A 23,574-nucleotide genomic window follows, 5' to 3' on the forward strand; every position below is an offset into this window, starting at 1 on the left:
ATGATTTTCAAGGTGATAGTGACGCAGTTATCTAGCCTGCCTGGAACAGATTAAACTCATTCAGCACAAGCCTACTTCATTTCAATTTTGTCACTCTCGAACTTATCCATAATATCCTAAGTTCATTTAGTAGCTAGGCAACAATTATACAAAACAACAAGCATTTAACAACAATGTACTTAACCAATTCCTCAGGCATACATTCGGCAATATATATATATATATTAATGACGAAAACACTTAGGCCAATTCTAAAACATCCACGAACCATACTTCCAAAATGAGCTACTTCCATGGCCGATTATATTTCATCATTAACATACCTCATTTTTGAATCATATAATCAACATCACAACACATCTCCAAAACACAAATCATACCTATCATATTTACTCATATGACCGAATATACATACCCCCATATAATATCATTTTCATTTCATTTAACACTTAATTTCTACCACATAAACACTTGGCCGAATTTTCTAAGTCGAGAAAAAGCCATCAATATGCTTAGCTATGGCCGAATATACACATCAACCTATGTACTCATGATTCGATGATGGATGTGTTGAAGAAGTGAAAATGGACATGTATGAGTTTAATCCTTGGTTGAGAACTTGGTGAGACAAAATTGTGGTATGATAGTAAAATTTTCGGAGTTGATTTGATTAAAGATGCTGAACAGAAAGTAAAAGTAATTCGTGAAAGTCTAAAGGCAGCATCCGATCGTCAGAAGTCATACGCGGATTTGAAACGAAGAAATATTGAGTATCAGGTGGGAGATAAGGTGTTTCTTAAAGTTTCACCTTGGAAAAAGATACTCAGATTTGGGCGCAAGGGCAAATTGAGTCCGAGGTTCATCGGGCCATATGAAATATCCGAACGAGTAGGACCAGTTGCGTATAGATTGATTTTGCCCCCTGAACTTGAAAGGATCCACAACGTTTTTCATGTTTCAATGCTTCGGCGTTATAGATCTGATCCTTCGCACATAATAAGTCCCCCCGAGGCTGAAATTCAAGGCGATATGAGTTATGAAGAAGAACCGATTCGTATCCTAGCTCGTGAAGTGAAAGAGTTGCGAAACAAAAAGGTTCCGTTAGTAAAAGTGTTATGGCTCAAACACGGGATGGAAGAAGCTACTTGGGAACCCGAGAACTCTATGAAAGAGCGATACCCAAACCTATTTACCGGTAAGATTTTCGGGGACAAAAATCTCTTAAGTGGGGGAAAGTTGTGACACCCCTAATGTGACCCTAGTCAGAAAGTGGTTTCGGGACCACAAAACCGAGTCACAAAAATAATTAGATGTTATATTCTATGCTTGTTGTATGTGGAATTTGTATGTGTGAATATTTCGTGTCTTGATTTTATCAATTAGGTGCTAATTTATAAGAAAGGACCCATGTGATAGGTGAAATTTAAAGTGGCCAAATAATGCATGAGTTATTGACATGAGGGACTTGCATGTCAAATAGACCACTTTTAATTTGGTGGCCGGCCATAATGATGGTTGATAGATATTATATACATTTTATTTTAGCATGATAATAGTTAATGGCTTTATAGTATGGAAGAAAGAATAATTAAAAGAATGGAAGAGTGATAGAAACAAGGTATGTTCATCCTTCTTCTCCCCATTGCCGTACCTAAAGAAAAAAAAGAGAAGAAATTGAAGTTAAGGCATTTGGTCACCTTTAAGGAAATAAAGGTAAGAGTGTGTTCATCTTCCTTACCTTCTTGCACAGCCGAAACAAAGAGGAAAGAGGAAGGAACTTGTCTAGGGCATTCGACTATCTTGGAGGTTAAATAAGGTAGGAGTTCATGTTATTTCTATTGATTTTTATGAGAATCTAGCTAGTAGTCAAGCTCTTATTGTAACCCATATGTTGATTTTTCTTTAGTTTTGGTGACAAATTGTGCATACGGTATTATGGGGTAAATGCAAAAAGGATAGTGTTTTGATGTTTTGGATAGAAATATTAGAAAGGGGAAAATATGAGCTACCTAAATAGATATATGCGAATTTAAAAGATGGTATGAACAAATGTGGAGTTTTGCTAGTTTAGGATTATTCGGCCAAGTGTTTATGTGGTAGAAATTAAGTGTTAAATGAAATGAAAATGATATTATATGGGGGTATGTATATTCGGCCATATGAGTAAATATGATAGGTATGATTTTTGTTTTGGAGATGTGTTGTGATGTTGATTATATGATTCAAAAATGAGGTATGTTAATGATGAAATATAATCGGCCATGGAAGTAGCTCATTTTGGAAGTATGGTTCGTGGATGTTTTAGAATTGGCCTAAGTGTTTTCGTCATTAACATATATATATATATATATATATATTGCCGAATGTATGCCTGAGGAATTGGTTAAGTACATTGTTGTTAAATGCTTGTTGTTTTGTATAATTGTTGCCTAGCTACTAAATGAACTTAGGATATTATGGATAAGTTCGAGAGTGACAAAATTGAAATGAAGTAGGCTTGTGCCGAATGAGTTTAATGGCTAACGAAAATTGTTAAGTGCTTAGTTAATGTGTATATTCGGCCACATGAATGAGTACATAGGTTGATGTGTATATTCGGCCATAGTTAACCATATTGATGGCTTTATCTCGACTTAGAAAATTCGGCTAAGGAGAATATTGGTTAATATGTTGAGTTGATTCATGATTTCATATGTATGTGATTTTAATGTCTAATGTAAATATATGGGCTAAGTACCTTGAGTTCCTCTTTTCGATGCTCAAATGATTAAATCAATTTATTTGTTAAATTAAGCTCAAGAGCAAAGGGGAACTAAATCCGATAAAGGGAAGGAAAAAGTGGTCGAATAGCCATCGGAATCGTTCGACAACATCCGAGGTAAGTTTTCGAGCAATGAGACTTAGTTTATGATTTGATTAAGTCATAATGTATGTGCGTAGAGATCGTGTTATAAGCAAACTAAACCATGCTGTTTGTATGTGGCTAGTGAGCCGAAATGGGAATGCTTAATACATGACTTGTGTTTGAACTCTAATTATGAAAATGAAATTAGATGTGTTATGATTTATTGATATGTGCATGAATGTTCGGATGAAAACCGGGCTAAGTCCCAAGAGCATTTGAGCTAGTGGCTAATTCCGGGCTAAGTCCCGAAGGCGTTTGTGCGAGCTACTATATCCGGGCTAAGTCCCGAAGGCGTTTGTGCGAGCTACTATATCCGGGCTAAGTCCCGAAGGCGTTTGTGCGAGCTATTATATCCGGGCTAAGTCCCGAAGGCATTTGTGCGAGTTAGAATACCGGGCTAAGTCCCGAAGGCATTTGTGCAAGTTACTATAACCGGGCTATGTCCCGAAGGCATTCGAGCGAGTAGCTATATCCGGTTAAACTCCGAAGGTACGTGATTCGGGAATGAATGAACTTGCTGTAAAAATTTCAGTTAATACGCTTGTGAAATCCCAACAATGAGGTATGTTTCGTATGTGCTTTGAATTAGTTGAGCCCTTACAAATGAGTATTCGCTCAGTTGCTAAATGAGCTACCGGCCTTTGGCTAAGTTGATCTTTGTGTAAATTTGGATAGCCATGCGAAAATGGCTTAAGTATACTTTGATCATAGCATTATAATCATTTTGTATGTTGCCCGTCGAGAGGTATGGAAATGTTGGTAACGGTTAGCCATGGGAATAGTTATGCATGATCACTTTTGGTATATGTATGATAAACCTTAGTTGATCCATGGAGGATCATGGAATAGGTAAAGTTTACCCTTAAAATAGATGCTAGCAGCAGCAGTGATGTGGATGTGAAAAATCACTAAAAATAGTAGGAATGGAATTAAATAGTGAATAAATTATGTAATTGAACCGTGATGAATCTACTTTCATATGGAAGAAACGAAACAGTCATATGAGTCGGATTTTAAGAGATATTCAAGTTCTCGCGAAATAGGGCCAGAACGGTTTCTGGATCCCCTGTTCCGAATTTGAAAATTCACTATAAATTAACCAGATAGAATTAGAATTTATTCTCTATATGTACAGATTTCTTTGTGAGTCTAGTTTCTTTAGAAATAAACGGCATAAGTGTTGGAGCCCTGTACAGGAAGATATCCAAGTCGTAATGCGCAAAGGTCAGTGTAGTCGAACCCTGAAACAGGGGTGAATTTAACTAATAAACTGTACTAATTGGCTCAACCAAAAATTCTAGAAAAAAATGTGTAGATGGAATTATGAGTCTAGTTTCAGGAAAAATTTACGGAACTGGTTTTCAAGTTCTGGAACTTGAGATATGATTTTTAAGGTGACAGTGATGCAGTTAGCCAGCTTGTCTGGAAATGTTAAAATGGACTGTGAAAGTTAAACGGTAAATGCTCGATAAGTGAATTTAGTCTGTGAACCCCTCGTTTCCGACTCCAGAAATTGCAAGAAGCTTTGGGTACCAAGCTGCATTTTAGCACCGCTTTTCATCCACAAACAGATGGTCAATCTGAGCGGATAATTTAGATACTTGAGGATATGTTGAGATGTTGCATCCTCGAGTTTAGTGGTTCGTGAGAACGGTATTTACCTTTGATTGAATTCGCTTACAACAATAGTTTTCAGTCAAGTATTAAGATGACACCTTACGAGGCTTTATGCGGTCGAAAATGCCGTCGCCATTGTTTTGGACCGAGCTCGGTGAAAGTAAAATTTTCGAGTGGATTTGATTAAAGATGCTTTGACGTAAAGTAAGAATAATTTGTGAAAGTCTGAAGGCAGCATCAGATCGTCAGAAGTCGTATGCAGATTTAAAACGAAGAGATATTGAGTATCAGGTGGGAGACAAAGTGTTTCTTAAGGTGTCGCCTTGGAAAAAGATACTCAGATTTGGCCGTAAGGGCAAATTGAGTCCGAGATTCGTTGGGCCGTATGAGATCTCCGAACGAGTTGGCCCAGTTGCATATAGGTTGCTTTTACCCCCTGAACTCGAAAGGATCCACAACGTTTTTCATGTTTCGATGCTTCGACGTTATAGATCCGATCCTTCACACGTAATAAACCCCTCCGAGGTCGAAATTCAAGCTGATATGAGTTATGAAGAAGAACCGATTCGTATCCTAGCTCGTGAAGTGAAAGAGTTACGAAACAAAAAGGTTCCTTTAGTAAAAGTGTTATGGCTCAAACATGGGATGGAAGAAGCTACTTGGGAACCCGAGAACTCTATGAAAGAGTGATACCCAAACCTATTTACCGGTAAGATTTTCGGGGACAAAAATTTCTTAAGTGGGGGAGAGTTGTGACAGCCCTATAGTGACCCTAGTCGGAAAGCGGTTTTGGGTTACTAACACGTTAATCTAACTATTCAAATACGAACTACGTATTAACCCCTTACAATATTCAGTCAACCACACCTACATATCATAGTAAGCTTATAAGAAATCAATAAGCAACTCATTAACAAATTTTTGTCAATGTTTACCACATAATCATAATTTCACTGCAAGCTGTCTTCCTGAGCAACAGTCACTAAATCATTTATAACTGGAGCTACGAAACTCCAAATCAAGTTCCGTTAATTTTTCCTGAAAATAGACTCATATATCTTCTATCCATAAAATTTTCAGAATTTTTGGTTTAGCCAATCAATACCAGAATTTTCTCAAAGTTTCCCATGTTTCACTGTTTGACTAATTTGACCACCCTTCATTACGAATCAAATTTCTCATTGTACAGAATTCAAAATATGTTCTTGTTTATTTCATTAGAAACTAGACTCAATAAGCTTTAATTACATAATTTATTCAGCTTCTAATTCATCTCCCACAATTTATGGTGATTTTCCAAAGTCACGTTACTGCTGCTGTCCCAAGCAGATTTATTACCAAATCACTCTTTCATACACCTATCTTGCATGCATGTTATTTAAACATGTATATCACCAATCAATCATCACATATCTATGATTTTTACTTAAGCATAATCTCCATTTCATCATTTTAAAGTACAACATGTTAGCCGATTTTTCCCTTTAGCATCTAAGGCACATGCATGCTCATTTGTTTGGCTCAACTTCACATATCTTCCATTTTCATCAAAAGAACATGAAACAACAACCATTTCCTTCATTTTAATTCATGACCAAATGCTCACAACACAACTAAAAATCAAAATATACTTCAAGAGTTAAGGTAGAATCAAGAAGAACTCATGAACCTCAAAATAGAAGCAAGGTACCAAGAACTTACCTTCAATTTTCCTCCTCCTAATGACCGAATACTCAAGAGCTTTCTCCTCTCCTTTCTCTTCTCTAACTTTCAGCTATGATGAACAAAGATGGACAAAACTTTGTTCTTTTCACCCCTTTTCTTTTAATAAAACTTCATATTTCATCCATTTAATTCTTTAATACAAAAGACATGATATTCTTATCATGAAACATTTACCTAACCCATTATCATGGAATATTTACCTAATCCATTATCATGATTATCATGGAACATTTACCTAACTCATTATCATTGAATATTTACCTAATCCATTATCATGGAACATTTACCTAACCTATTATCATGAAACATTTACCTAACCCATTATCATGGAACATTTACCTAACCTATTATCAATTTGTATCAATTTGTACCATAAATTATGGATATCAAGTGTACATTTTGTCTACAACAACATGATGGTTGGCCACTTCATGTAAATGGGAGGTTTGTCATGCAAATCCTCCTATTTTGCACTCCTATTTATTTGTCCACTTCAATTTAGCCTATAGCATTTTCAAACATTTTCACATAGGTCCTATTTCATAATTTCACTCCCTTTTTCTTATGGAACAAAAATTAACTAAAATTATCGGGTTCTATCTTAAGCTTGGGCATTCTAGAGGCCCACTAACATAATTAAACCTATGCCAACATTCACAGGATTCCCGAAAATTGGGGCGTTACATCTGGTCCCCCTAGGTTACGCTCGTTTTACATTCCGATCCTTCTTCTTTATTTCTTTTAAATTACTTCTAACTTTGTTTTTTGTTTCGATTTTCATCCTTTTTACTTTTCTTTATTATTTAGTCTTAATTTCAATATTATTTATACTAATAAATTTTAATAATAATATTATTATTATACTTTTGGTATTTTATCGCTGTCATTCTACTTAATACTAACCTATATATGTTATTTAGTATTATTAATGGTTTAATATTATTATCTTGTTAATATATTTGTATATCACTTATGCATTTTTAAATATATATATATTAATTACGCATATATCCTAAAATTATATTACATACATTTGTTTTATATACATATATATATATATATATATATTTTATCCACGTATATTATGTCTCTATTTTAATATATTATACATATAGTATTTGTATATAGTACGTACATATTATGTATGTAATTTTAATATTATTATATATTTATTTTAATATATATTTATGTAATATTGTCAATAATTGTCTTTCTATCACATTATTATCATTGTTAATGTACATATGTATCGTATATGCTTTTATACATAGTTTGTATATATTGTTAGTATTATTAGTTACATGTTTTATTCTATTTCATATATATCTTCACTACTCTTTTGTCTTTATTGATATTAGCATGTGTTTATCTATATATCTTTATTGAATGTACCTATATGTTTTTTAATGGTGTATTTTTATTATTTTTATTGTTGTGCATGTATTGTAATACGCACATGTATATTTTAATCAATTGTATATATTTCTCATGCTATTTCATGTATGTATTTTATATAATCCTTATTATTGTTATTGATACTATTATATATTTCATTATATACGTGTATATGTATATTTAGTAGTTTTCATTATTTGTTTCTTTCTGCATTATATATATTGGTATATATTTCTTATGTACATATTATTTCATTACTTATTTTTTTGTATATATACTATCTTATATTTATATTCTTAATACTACTATATATGTTTTTGTATATTACACATATATATATTTATTATTATATTATTATATATTATATATATTATTATATCTACTTTTTACCCTATTATGTTAATTGTTAATATTAGTACATATATTTTATTATATGAGTATATATATACTTTTATATTAGTATTATTTTCATACATCATCATATTTATTATTGTATCTATTATTTTCACTATTATCACTTATTTTATTTTAATGTTATTATGTGTTATTTGGTGTGTATACATCTCTCTTTTTACTATTATTATTAATATATATCATTATATATGTATATTGTATATGTTCATTTTAAATATGTTATATATATATATATTATGTACCCATATTAGTATTATCATGTAAACCTTTTTCATCCTATTTTACGTACATATTCCTAATGTCATTATTATGTATATATTTTCCTATATATCATGTACATACATTTTCACGTAAATATATGTATTTATTATGTATCTATTTTAACATTATTAGTTATATTTTTACTATCAAATATTATATATAGTTTACGTCGTACTCTTAATATCATGTATGTACATTCATTATTTCCATTTCATGTTCAATTCTAGTATTACATATATCTTTATTGTTTGTAATATATTTGTCACACTTACATTCGCTTCAATATATTTCTAGCTCTGCCATCTATTTTCATCAATTCGCTTTGCATTATTTCGAAAATCTTATTCTTGTTTTTTTAATAAGTAAGGCAACGTATCAGTTTAATACTAAGTCACCGATTTCATCGCTATGTTGGGTGAACATCAATCGACTCGTGTTAAAACGGTATGCCCTTCTAAAAAACCAAAAAAAAAAGACTAAAATTTTTCGTGTTTCAATTGGATTGTGACTAAATCTTGCATTGAACTCGTATTTTTGAAAATCAAGACAACACGTGTTTAATAAGATAATAATTTTGGGCGTCACGAGGGTGCTAATACCTTCCTCGTGCGTAACCGACTCCCAAACCCTATTTTTTTTTCTCTCTGGATTTTCATGTAGACCCAAATTTGGCCTTCATTTTTGTTCAAGAATAAATTCTCTTTTAAAAAAGGTGATTTATTAGGTGTCCGATCACACCTAAGAAAAATGATCGGTGGCGACTCCCTCTTTTAATAAAATCGAAAGTCGGTTTTCAAATTTTCAAATTTTAATGAGACAATATGTATATAAAATGTATGTGTATGGAATGATGACATTGTTGAATGTATAAGCTCTTTGTTTTGTGAAATTTTGGGTTGTAAACTTTAAGCCATGCGAATATGGCCTATGTGGTCGGTTGAGTGGGGTTTTAAAACTTATAGTCGCGAGTCTTAGAAATCTTAATTTTGATAAGGTGGTCATAATTTGTGTTATGTATGATGGATTATTAGTAAGGCCAAGGAAAAATTCATGAAATAGGCATAGTTTATTTCAGTAACTGTTGCGGACAGCAGCAGTGATGTGAGATCGAAAAATCACTAAAAATAGTAGAAGTGGAATTAAATGCTAAAATAATTACGTAATCAAAGCTTGATGGGTCTATTTTCATATGGACGAAGCGAAACGACCATATGAGCTGTATGTTAGGAGATATTTAATTTCTTGTGGAACAGGGCCCGGGCGGAATCTGGATCCCCTGTCTTGACTTAGGAAATTCACCGTAAATTATATCGAAATAATTAGAGGATATTCCTTATATGTAAAGATTAATTATCGAGTCTAGTTTCATTAGAAACAAACGGCATAAGTGTTGGAGCCCCGTACAGGAAGATATCCAAGTCGTAATGCGCAAAGGTTAGTGTAGTCGAACCCTGTAACAGGGGAGACTTTAACTAATAAACTGTACTAATTGGCTTGACCAAAAATTCTATAAAAAAATGTGTAAATGGAATTATGAGTCTAGTTTCAGGAAAAATTTACGGAACTGGTTTTCGAGTTCTGTAACTCGAGATATGATTTTTAAGGTGACAGTGATGCAGTTATCTAGCCTGCCTGGAACAGAAAAAAAAATATAAAGGGGGAAATAAGTGAAGAAAGCCCGGTAACACCTCGTGTTCAACTCCGGTGATGGTCACGGATTTGGGGTGTTACAATTTGATTGGTATCAGAAGGGAGCGGAATAGTTGATTTCTTAGCGGCTCGAACGACAGAGGAATATGAGCCCTTGAGGTTCGATTTCCCAGATGAAGACTTAATGTGCATCATAGAAAAGGAATCTGAGTCATCAAAAGAGAAGCAATGGAAGATGAGTTTTGATGGTGCGTCGAATGCCTTGGGGCATGGAATTGGAGCAATCTTAGTATCACCAGACGGGAATCATTATCCGTTCACTGCAAGACTGAACTTCTTCTGTACCAATAACATAGCGGAATATAAGGCCTGTATCATGGGACCAATCTTTTAAAGTGCGATTGGATCACTATAAAACGTTTTGGCCTACGAAATTATGAGAAAATAGGTTCGGGAGTCGATTACGTACGAGGAAGGATTAGCACCCTCGTAACGCCCATAATTGGTACCAAATTGAGTAATTCTTGTTTTAGTGTCAGAAATTTGAAAAAAAATGATATTCCTTTAAGCCGTGATGTCTTGAGAGAAGAATCAAGATTCATTCGTTTTAAAAGAGTACAAACATCACATCCAGCATGATTGGACATGATATCTTTATTCTTTCGTAACTAAAATCATCTCATGATTTATAAAACTTGTTTAAAAAAATATTTTAAATATTTAGACAAACGAGAAATTACAACCCAGCATGTTAGGGCACTATTTCTCAAATTTCTAAGTATTCAAAATATTGCCTTGCTCTTTTTTTTAAAAGTTCCTTTTAATTAAATAAGATGTGACTTTTGGTTTTAAAATGATATGTTTTACATATTACAAGAAATTAAAAACAATATATATATACTTTATTATTTCATGCAAATATAGTATAGAAAATAATACAATATACATTATCATTTATACATATATGATCATTAATGACATAAATATACAAATTATCATTTCATGCAAATAAAAAATGGCAAAATATATAAATACAAATTAAAACATTCATAATAATATTTCATGCAAATATATATTCTTAAAATAACAACATAAAATAATCAATTTTCATGCGAATATATAACAAAAAACAAATAATTTATGAGATAAAATTAGCACATTAAAACTATATTTAATAAATACAAAAAAATAGAAATAAAAACAATAAATAAGAAATGAAATATCTTTAAGCAATCTAAAAATATAAAAGAAGGATAAAAAATAGTAACTTGATATATAAAAAATGTGTTAAATTAGAACAGAATTTTATAATAGATTTTAAATATAAACATTAAATATAATAAATATATATGTTATTTTATAGTATTTTACAAATAAAATAATATATAATAAAAGAAAAATAATGTAATGAATAATATATAATAATGTATGATATATAATAATATATATATGAATAAAATGTAATGAAATATAAATGATATAATAAAATATTGTATAAGGGCAAAACATGTAAAAATCTACATAATTAATAAATAATAAAATAATTCATATTTTATAATAGAATGAAAATACAAGGAAAAATATATATATAGTAAAATATATAATATATACTAAATTTGAATAAACTTATATAATAATATGAATAATATAGTAAATAATATATGAAAATGATGTATACCCTTTTTATAATTAATATATATATATATAGTATTTAATAGATTATAAAAAAATATTTAAAAGAACTACAATGAAATAAAATTAAAATTTTAGGGCTAGTTTAAAAATAAAAAAATGAACTTAGGCCATCTGGAACGCATGTTAAAGTCGAGGGACTCATTGGGTATTTAAACCCTAATCCCAAAACGACGTCGTTCTCTGGAACCTATTTTAGAGGCTGTTTGGATTAAATTAAAACAAATACAAAAGATTAGGGCCAAATTAAAATAAAAAATAAAATACAATTAAAAAAATTTTAAAAACAGAAGGATCAATTGGGCAATTTGCCCATTCTCCAAAAACGCGCGGATCCTCCCCGGGTAATCGGGTCAATGCGGGATCTTCCGTTTGAAACGACGTCATTTAAATGCTTATTGAATTAAGCCAAACTGTAACACCCTGAATTTGGGCCTAGAAGTTTTGGGCCTTGAGCATTGGAGCGGTTGAAGGCAGCTTATAATATTCTGTTGTGCGTGAAAATTTCGTTAATGAAGGCTTGTTTTAGTAGTTAAGTGTGCGGAGAAGTGTTGGAGAAGTCCTGGGTTCAAACCTGGACTCTAGCAAAAATTTTGGTTTAAGGTGAATCAAACCCTGGGTGTAGTAGGTAGGCCTTAAGAATATTGTTGGAGAAATTGTGACACAAAAAGCCTTGTGGCTTAGTGGCAAGTAGCGTGTGGAGCATTTAAAGGGAGGCATGGGTTCGAATCCCATGGCAAGCAAAGAGCATTTATTTTGCTATGTTGGGACGACAAGAGTTGGTGTTGAATTTAAACTCTGATGATGGAGGGATCCCACATCGGGAAGCTAACATAAGAGTAGATGCGAAGCTGGCTTTAAATATAGAGAACCATGAGGAGAGTAAATGTACCTTTCTTGGCTGATCCCTTTCGCTGTATGGCGTGCTCGTTTGGGTTGGGCGTCGGCTAAGAGTGCTCGGAGCGTAGATTAACTCCAGTCGCCAATCAGGTGTGTATTTCTTACTACTCTAGCTGTAGGATGGCTACTATGGGCCGAAAGGAGCCATGTGGGCCCAATGGGCCTATGGGCCCAATTGGATAAGTTGTTTGATTGTGTAGTAAATATTAGACTAGGTTAGGAGAATCTCATATCTGTGGCTAGATTTGGGCTAAAAGGGCCACACGAGCGTGTGGGCCCATTTGGGCCGAGAATAGGCTTTAGGGCCATTCGTATTGTTATCCCTGTTTAGAATACTTTAGTTTACCAAATTACCAAAATACCTCTAGTTTGTAAAATTACTAAAATACCCTTGGTTTATAAAATCACCAAAATACCCCTGGTTTGTAAAATTACCAAAATACCCTTTGTTTACAAAATTACCAAAATACCCCTGGTTTGTAAAATTACTAAAATACCCTTTGTTTATAAAATTACTAAAATACCCTTGGTTTATAAAATCACCAAAATACTCCTGGTTTGTAAAATTACCAAAATACCCTTGGTTTACAAAATTACCAAAATACTCCTAGTTTGTAAAATTACTAAAATACCCTTTGTTTATAAAATTACCAAAATACCACTAGTTTGTATAATTACCAAAATACCCCTAGTTTGTAAAATTATCAAAATACCCCTAGTTTGTAAAATTACCAAAATACCTCTGATTTGTGAAATTACTAAAATACCCTCGACCTGTAAAATTATTGAAATACCCTCAACTTGTAAAATTACCAAAGTACCCTTGATTTATAGAATTACTGTTTTACCCTCGATTTACAAAATTATCGAAATACCCCTGTAGGGTAGAATTACCGAAATACCCCTGTAGGGTAGAATTATCGCAATACCCCTGTAGGGTAGAATTACCGAAATACCCTTGTAGGGTAGAATTATCGCAATACCCCTGTAGGGTAGAATTACCGAAATACCTCTGTAGGGTAGAATTATCGAAATACCCCTGTAGGGTAGAATTATTGCAATACCCCTATAGGGTAGAATTACCGAAATACCCCTATAGGGTAGAATTATCGAAATACCCCTGTAGGGTAGAATTATTGTAATACCCTTGTAGGGTAGAATTACCGAAATACCCCTGTAGGGTAGAATTACTAAAATACCCCTGTAGGGTGGAATTATCGAGATACCTTGTGGGGTAAAATTACCATTTTGCCCTTAAGGTGTTAAATGACTGTTTTGCCCTTGTGGCCAAGTGACTAACTTGGACTGTGTGGTTGACGAATTTGATTGTGAATATATGTTGGTATATGAATGACTTGACTGTGATTGATTGATTCAAATATGGGCATGACATTCTGCATACATGACATGTTGCATGGGTTGGGATTTTGTACGGAGGAAGATCTGATCTGTTAGGATCGCATGGTTGCTTGACGACTGTGGATCCACCGAAGGCTTAAGAGCCGTATATTCGTACTGATTTGATAAGGTCGCACGGGTTGCCCAAGACGACTGTGGACCGATCAATGGCTGAGTGCCGATCATATTTACCCGAGGCTGTGTACCGACTATATTACCGTCGCTGATGGCTATATGCCTAACATGATCTGACTCTGGATGGCTTAAAGCCTTCGATTATGGCTTTGTGTCAACCTACATATGGCTCTGTGCCAACTGATTATGGTACGTGTGCCAAACGTATTTGCCTAAGGCTATGTGCCAATATATGGTTATTGACGACTCGTGTCGATCACATTTACCTAGAGTGTGTGCCTGTTATGTTACTCTAGTTGATGGCTATGTGCCTAACATAATGCGATTATCGATGGCTTTGTGCCACGTATTCTGTTTAGTGGCTTTGCCACATTATCTGCTTCTGGTGGCTATGTCACAAATATACGCTCGGTGGCTCGCCACAATATTCATATCTGGTGACTCTGTCACAATATCGATAACCGAGCAACAATCTTTACAATCGTGGAGTATAGAAATTTGGGTGGGTTGAGCTATTCCCCACATGGAGTGTAGGGTTGGTACGGTGGAGTGTAGCGGTTGGTTATAGGCTGGATTGGGTTGGGATTGCATTCATATTCTGATTCTGATTTTGTCACCTGATTCTGTTTCTGATTCTAATTCTAGTCCTGATAATGTTTCTTATTCTGTAATAGGTTAAAGCCCATCTGGTACTGTCTGTTAAAATGGGTTAAACCCAATTGATACTGAAATTGTAAGTAAGGCTGGGGCCAGACTTTTAATTCTTTTATGTGACTGAATGTTCCTTTTATAGTAGGGGATTTCACACTGAGTTTTCATAAACTCACCCTGTTTATTAACCTTTCAGGTAATTTCCAGCCTTAGATGGATCGGAGCTGCGAGGGGCTCGGAAGAAGCCACACACACTGTTTATTTTATAGTTTTGATTATTACTTTTAAATGTTTTATGTGGGTTGTAGTAAAGCCGTTGTAATTTTCTGGATTTCAAATTTGAAATTTTATTTATTGTTCTTATAATTGCTAGTATTAGAACACGGTTTTCCAAAGCAACTACTATTGTTCAAAACATCACGTAACCGCAATTGTTTTTAAATTAAGCTTCCGTAACTGCCAGGATTTTTTACAAAGTTGTTAAGTATGTTATTCAGCTGAGGTTTTCTAACAAGGTTTAAAAAGGGTACAAGTTTTTAATTATTAAGAAGGATTTTTAATGGAAACATGGTTTCCGAAAAACACTTCAATGTGACACGCTAGATTCAGTCGTAACTTCCAGGCCGGGTTTAGGGTGTTACACAAACGACGTCGTTTTACAGGGGCTATATAAGCTAAATCTTAGCCTAAAAATCATTTTAACATCCGATTTAAAAAAAAATAAACGAAATCCTCTGAAAGAGGATTTGAGGGTTGACTCCGGTGCTGTTGAACCTCCGTTCAGAGGTTTTTTCACACGCTCACGCTCCACCACGCATGGTGGTCGGAAGGTCAAAACCTTCTCTCTTTTCAACGAAAGTCAGGTAATCTCTCTTCCTTTTTACTATTTATAATATATATTAAAAATATTCACCTTTTTCGATTGGCTACTGGTATTGTAAGTTGGCACTACTGTGCTTTGTTGAATCTGTTTGTATATTTTTCTCTGGAAAAAATGTGTGTATATTATTGTCTTTGTAAAAAAAATCGGGATCCATTTTTACAATGAAGGTATTCAGGTTTTATAGCCACTGTTTACAGTGTATTTACATCTTTATTTTATTTCGTTGTCATATTTGTTGGTTCTACTCCCTCTTGTTTCCTTTTGCAGGTAATCAAAGAGAAGAAAGGGCACTGATCACGGTGTCGATTTGTGTCTCAACGAGATACAGGGCCTGGAATCACGGCACCTATGAAGGGTAGCTGAAACGATGCAAGGTGAAATGGCGTGACTGAAGAAACGTTGATGGGGGCATGATCGATGGTGGCCTTGATTCGGGAGCTGGACAGACGCTCCCCGAATCTTCTAGAAGCGATGATTTTATCAAGGAGGAAAAGCCAGAAACCCTAGGGTTTCCTGCCTTAATGTAATAGTTTGGGCCAATTGGGCCACTTTAGTTCTGGGCTAAGCAGGGTGTAATGGGTACCGGGTAATTTAGTTGGGTTTTGGGTTTGGGTTTAGGCTAGTTGGGTTTTAACTTTTGGGTTGTAAAAGGACTGTTTAATAAATAAACATTTATTTATTATTTTTTTTGTTTTCAATTTTAAAGCCCGGGCAAATTTTGGTTATTACAGCTGCCCCTCTTTGCTCATTGCTATGTAATAGGAATCCAGCAAAGACTATAAATGACTAAATTTACCCGGTTTGGCCCAGTCTTTGAGATATTTTCCTCGCATGGTCTTCAACCTATCTGCTCCCTACAACCTCAGGAATGCCATATTGATATCTTCGATCTACTTCTTAAAAACTTGTGGCTGTCATGTTGATATCTTCAATCGGCTCTCCGTCGAACACAGAGATACCAAATCATTTTAGATTTGCTTCGACGTAAAGACGTGAAAGTCAAATCAGCTATATCTTCAATTTGTTCCTTGTAAGCACAAGGATGCCAAATCATCTTGAATCTTTTTGAGAACATCTGAGAGTCAAATCTGCTATGTCCTCGATTTGTTCCTTGTAAACACAAGAAAACCAAATCATCTTAGATTTGCTTCAGCGTGAGCATGCAAAAGCCAAATCAGCTATGTCTTCGATTTGCTCTCTATCAAATACAGAGAGATAAGATCTGTCATCTTGGATCTGCTCCCCGTCCATTACAGAGAGATAAGATCCATCATCTTGGATCTACCCCGATGAAGGTCAGATCTGTTATGTCTTTGATCTGCTCCCCGTCGATTATAGAGAGATAAGATCTGTCATCTTGGATCTGCTCCCCGTCCATTGCAGAAAGACAAGATCTGTCATCCTGGATCTGCCCCGATGAAGGTCAGATCTGCTATGTTTTTGATCTGCTCCCCGTCGAATACAGAGAGATAAGATCTGTCATCTTGGATCTGCCCCGATGAAGGTCAGATCTGCTATGTCTTCGACCTGCTCCCTGCCGAATACAGAGAGATAAGATCTGTCATCTTGGATCTGCCTCGATGAAGGTCAGATCTGCTATGTGTTCGATCTGCTCCCTGACGAATACAGAGAGATAAGATCTGTCATCTTGGATCTGCCTCGATGAAGGTCAGATCTGCTATGTCTTCGATCTGCTCCCTGCCGAATACAGAGAGATAAGATCTGTCATCTTGGATCTGTCGCGATGAAGGTCAGATCTGCTATGTCTTCGATCTGCTCCCTGCCGAATTCAGAGAGATAAGATCTATTATCTTGGATCTGCTCCCTATCTATTACAGAGAGATAAGATCTGCTATCTTCAACTTGTTCCCTATAAGCACAGGGATGCCATGTTGAAATCTTCGATCTTCGTTGTCCCTTAGAGGACATAACCTGTAAAATGTATATGTGCCTATGCCTAATGATTAGGATGCCATGAGTCAAATGCTTCTATTTAGACATATTATGATGCAAAATGAAAATGACTTTTATTTCAGACATCTTGATTCATTCAAGTTTCGTTTTGTTTCACTCAAAGTACCAACCCTATTTTGCTCGTATGCTTAGAACCCTCTCCATCGATTTGGTCCACTGTATCATTCCCACATGTTACGACCCACTGGAGATATTTATGAAATGATCCTTTCTTAGGATCAACATCGTCTAATCACCATTTAGAAGAAGAAAATTTCTTGAGTACCTCCAATCCTCACTCAATGGGAATTCCTTAAACAATTGTTATGTTTCAGCTTCTTTGTATTATCTAGAAATTTCTAGAGTAATATGCAAAACTTCGTTTGTGAAGATATTTTAGTTCATCCATTATTATTTCAATGTAGCATACTTTATGAATAATAGATAACAAATTGATCTTGAGGAAAGTTAGAGTTTGAATGATTTATCAAAAGAAGAACAAAGGAGATTAATCTAAGAATCTATCTTTGAGAAAAAAGAGAATCCAAAGATAGTAAACAAGACAAAAATCAAATGCCTTAGATATCGCAGCTTGGGTTTCTATATACAAATTCCATGGAGACTGTTTTGAGTTTAACATGTGTTTAGAAGACCCAAAGTACTTTGTTGATGCCCCAGTATGTAACATACTTCACTACTTGTTGACTCCGGTATAGCAAGGTCATTGCTGCCCGCTAAAATTTGAGCCGCCCTTTCAGGTTTTCAGCTCAAAACCCCTTTGGTCTCAAGGCGCCCTTTGCGGGTTTTCACCTTGGCCTCTCCATTTTTTCTCTTTTTCCATTTTCCATTTTTCTTTTCTCTCTCTTTTTTTTGTGCCACAATGACCACAAACTTGGGGTTTCAACTCTCATCAAGAAATTTGCCACCCCCAATTACTTGATCCAGCTCAATGTTCAATACTTGATTGAACTGTGACTTGCAAACTCCATCCCTGAACAGGATAATTTAATCAGACTTCCTTTTCCTTAACCTGTGTAGAAGTCTTAAGAAAGCTTTCCTTACGATACCCTCATCCACTTTGTCAGAAACTAGTTTGAAGAGAGAATCTATCATTTCAAGCTTCAGAGACTGTGTACAGCCTGATGCCCTATAACTGGAAATCAATAGCCACTTCATGAAACTAACTACCTCAGCTATTGACAGTATATCAGATTGCTCAGGAGAGCCAAATAATGCATCCCTTCTACGGATAATAGTTGGAACCTTTCAAACAACTGGAATTGAAGGTATTTGCTCAATTACTAACATGGAATTCAGTCCTCCAAGCTTTGCATTGATTTTCTAGAAGCAGGTTTGTAAAGGACTGATCATTCACCTTAATTGGCGCCATACACTGAGTCACGATGTCATACTCAAACAGATTCTTCTGCTTTCATAGCCCATAAAAATCAGAGTCTTCTTATCGAGAAGCAAACAAAGAAAGAACTGCGGAGCTCCGAGTATCCAGCACTATTGTCCACCAAAGCATCAATGTGAGGTACAGGAAAACTAGCTTTGTTACAGCCTTTCCTTTCTTCTGAGGCTATATCTTTTACCCTCGCTTCACGGGGTAGAATTTATTTCTCTTCTTGCTTTACCATTTTCAACAAATTTAGAAACAAATTGCAATCTCTGTCATCTTTAGAATACTGAGATTCCTCTAAACACATGTAGCGCTCAAAAAGAACTCTGAATCTATAGTATCGTTGCCCCTGTCATTGATATTTAGGGACCTTCGATAGGCACAAAAGGATATACAAGGAATAAATGAATTCAAGAATATCTATTTATGTTATGAATGAAGGAAAAATGAGGGAACAATTGTTCCAATTAATCATGAAAAATATGTTTTATTGAAACAACAATGTCCAAACATGAGCCTATTTCACAAATGAAATCTTATTGTTTCTAGGCTTTAAAACAACAAGTGTGTTCTAACATTACTCTAAATTAATCTTTAAAATACAAGGATCACTTCCACAATTTCATTATTCAAAACATTCCCAAATGTGCAAGGGCACACAAGTTTTATCCCTTGGTTTCCTCTTTGGATACGTTATTCAGATTCCCCAACATCAAGTCCTGCTCAAAAGCCCTGAAACTTGGCATATTCTTAGATCCCATGCCCCTTTCCATCATGGAATTCACCTCCCCATCTAAATGATTAGGTAATAAATTCTCTGACCTAGAGGGATGATCAAAACTTATAACACCTATTTTGATGAGTTTTTCGATCATCTTTTTAAAAGCAGTGCAATTCTCAATTGAGTGTCCTGTGCGTCCCGCATGATACTCACATTGAGCATTCAAATCATACCATTTAGGGTATGGGGGCTGCAACGGTTCTATGTAAAACGGGGCCACTACATGTGCATCAAATAATCTATGATATAGCTCCTTATACGGCACTGGAATTGACGTAAAGGGAAGCTTTTCAGGATTCGGTCTCAGATTGGATTCTTGCTTTTGAGGAGCCTGATGGCCAGTAGTTGACATTCTTGGTTGTCTTATAGTCAACAGCTTCACCTCATTTTCTTTTCTCGTCATTGCCCTCGAGGTATTGTATCGGGAGCTCCACTCTTGCTTTTTAATAGCTTCGTACTGTTTCAGACACTCCACACTGGCCTTCCTTGCTTCTCTAATGATGACAAGACTGGATGAATTGCTTCCCGAATTAGGATCTGAGCCTACTGAATTATTTACTGGTGCCAATATACCGGCTTGATGCTGTTGGGGTTTGATAATAATTGGTATCTCACGCGGATGTGCGTCTTGTTGAGTCTGAACCTCTTTTGGAATAGAATTTGGGGAATAAACGATGACCTCATTATCATCTTCAGTGTTGACTACTGGACTTTTCCTCTTTTCAAGCCCTTCGACTAATAATCGTCCTAGCTGGCCAATTATATTTCTTTGGAGCTCCAACATTTATCACGTATATCTTGCTAAATTTTGGTCAATTACTCTTGCATCTATATTTGCCTTTGCTCCAATTTCTCCAACCTTTGTTCCATATCCCCGATTAACTCTCTGAAAAAAATTTTCCTAATTAGGGTCTTTTTATGGACTTAAATGCATATGATGCGATGTGATGTAATGCAAATGCATGAATGCAAAAAGGATGTCGATTCTGACTCAGTTTCATTTTAGAAAACGTTATTTAAGGAACAAAAATCTTTTCATAAAACAGATTACAAATACACTTTTGCCCTAGGCCTAAAGTCTTAAGCCTATCTAATAATAACGCTAACTTTCGTCCCTTGTCTAATGATGACTCATACATCATACTCAGCATTCTAGCTTGTGTTCCCAACTCCTGCAAGTGTTCAGCGACCTCTCGAATCTGAACTAAGGCCTCTCCCATGATATAATCTCTATCTCCCACTTGACTCTGAAGATGGTAAAGTTCTCCCTTCAACTGTTCTTCTCTTGCCTCGAGATGCTCAATCCGTGATTCATAGCCCTGTAGTGCTGCTTCTAACTCTCCAATGTTATGCTTCATATTCTCAATCTTGTCCAAGCTTGCCTTTAACTCAATTGCAGAGTTACGACTTCGGTAATGATAAAGGGATCATCCAAGCTCTGACACCTTAACTTTTAACCCTTAATTTTCTTTCTCTAGGGCCTGATTACGAGACTACATTTCTTGGAACTTTTTCTCCCAATACTCAGCCTTGACTCTTTCTTCTTGAATCTCTTATTGCCATTGCTCTGAAGATCTCCCTAATCCGACCCTTTTCAGTGTCATCTGAGCTTTCTTATAATGTGTCTTTTGGTCATCTCGATCTTCCTCTTTTCCTTTTTCATATTCTCGACTTCCATCTTTTGAACGTCAACATCGAGACTTAAGCACATTTTCTCCTCTTCGAGCTTCTCAATCCTCTTTTCTAGCTCTGAATTCTTCCTCTCGAACTCTTGCTTCATAACCTCCAACTCCGATGGGATCACTCGCAAGCTCTCCTCTAATGATCGAGCCTCCCCCAAAATCGACTTAGGGATATTATCATTGAATCTCTTACTAAACCAGCTGTTATACTCGAGGGTTGACGTCGAACCTTCAGTCAAGATCTTCATACAGAAAGGCTTCTTTCAAGCCTCAGAAATCTCTCGCATCCTCTTCTTATAGTGATCTCCTTTATAAGAAAAATCACTCTGAGCTAGACCCTGTGTAGCCGGTATGAACTGCCTCACTCGATATTGCCTTAAAGCAAGCAACGGTGTATATCCAACAACTCCTCAAATTCCTGGTAAAGGGACCCAATCAGAACTGCCGCACCGGTAAAGGACTTCACTAGGAACCAACCAAGGAGCCTTCCACATAACATCCTCCTCTCGAAGATTCTGAAGAATGTCTAACCATCTCTCCTCCGAAATGTCATCTCTCCTAGGTATATCTACTGCTTCCCTTAAGGGAGAATAACCCTCAAAGAAAACTCGACAAGGAACCCTATTGAGCTTCCAGAAGTGACTATGAAACCAAACTAACAGCAACTGTGCACATCCAATGAATCTTCCTTCACCAGCTCTTCAACATGCGCTCAAGGATTTTATCATCTCAACTAGGATCGTAGGCACAGGTGTATTCTGTTTACTAAGTCGATCAAACAAATCTGCGACCGACTCATCTATGTGCCCCAACGCCTTCGGAAAGATTACCATACCTTAAATGCTCAAAGCCAGGACGTCGACCTTTTTCTTCACATCTAGATGCGTCAATATCAAATCCCTCAAAACGGCCCATGGAATGCACTTACTATCACCCTTTTGCTGCACACGAGCTACAGCCCACTGCTCACTCATCCCAGTAATCATCATCAATTTCTTCGCAAAAGTTGGAAGACTAGCAGGCTTAACATAAGCCTTGTTACCATGAATTGTAACGCCCCTAACCTGAATCCGTCACCGGAATAGAGTTACGGAGCATTACCGGAGTTACCGATTCATTTATCAGATATTTCGTTAATCCGATATCTTTTCTTTTCCACGTTCAAGTCTCGTATTCAAGTCATTCAGATCTTTATAAAGAAATTTGATCGTCGTTTTCATTTATTTCATGTCATAATACATTCAACTAATGCTCTAAACAAAATTATCATTTTACCCCTAAACTTTTAATTAATGATGATTTCATCCTTAGGTTAAAATAAAATAAAATTATTACAATTTAATCTTTATTTCCAGCTGTTATTCTCACACAAATTGATAACAACCTATGAATTCTATAAAATGTCAGAATTTTCCAGAATTTTCCATAATTTTAACACTTTTCAATAAAATCCTTAAAACATGTTTTTCCCTGATCTTGAGCTAAATTAATAATTTCATTCAATTTTGTAATTTAAATAATAAAATAATCCATTTCATGCAAATTGGTCATTTCTAACTTTTTTTTTACAAAATTGCCCATAAAATTTTACTTTTATTCAATTTAGTCCATGAGCCTAAAACATACAAATTAGCCATGCTAGCTGAATATTCATACATATTTTCCTCCTCCTCCTCTCCATTCCACATCCTTAATTTATATAACATGCAACAAGTAACATTATCAATAATTTCACTATTTACTTATGTATATTCAAAACTGTCCATTTGCGTCATAGTCACTAAATTATATATATCTTAAGCTAAAGAACTTGAAATTAAGATCTGCTAATTTTCCCTGAAACTAGACTTAATTATCTTATTACCATAAAATTTTCAGAATTTTTGGTTTAGCCAATAAGTACAGTTTATTCTTTAAAGTTGCCCCTGTTCTGCTGTCTGACAGTTCCGACCCTTCTTCACTAAGAATTCATTATCTCATCGTACGAGATTCGGATGATGTTCCCGTTTATTTCTATTGAAAATAGACTCTTTAAGAATTTTAAACATATAAATTTAATCCCTTAATTATTTTTATCCAATTTTTGATGATTTTCCAAATTCAGAACAGGGGAACCCGAAATCATTCTGA

The 23,574-nt window shown here is 35.1% G+C and overlaps 1 long non-coding RNA gene across 1 annotated transcript; it reads left to right on the forward strand.

Moving 5' to 3' along the window:
• Nucleotides 1-12,542: 12,542 nt before the first annotated feature.
• Nucleotides 12,543-15,109, forward strand: LOC128289343 (uncharacterized). The gene is made up of 3 exons (XR_008278952.1): nucleotides 12,543-12,649; nucleotides 14,767-14,825; nucleotides 14,940-15,109. It is a non-coding gene; the product is annotated as an uncharacterized LOC128289343 (long non-coding RNA).
• The last annotated feature ends 8,465 nt before the right edge of the window (nucleotides 15,110-23,574 follow it).

This window comes from Gossypium arboreum, chromosome 1 (genome assembly GCF_025698485.1).
Source record: "Gossypium arboreum isolate Shixiya-1 chromosome 1, ASM2569848v2, whole genome shotgun sequence".
Lineage (NCBI taxonomy): Eukaryota > Viridiplantae > Streptophyta > Magnoliopsida > Malvales > Malvaceae > Gossypium > Gossypium arboreum.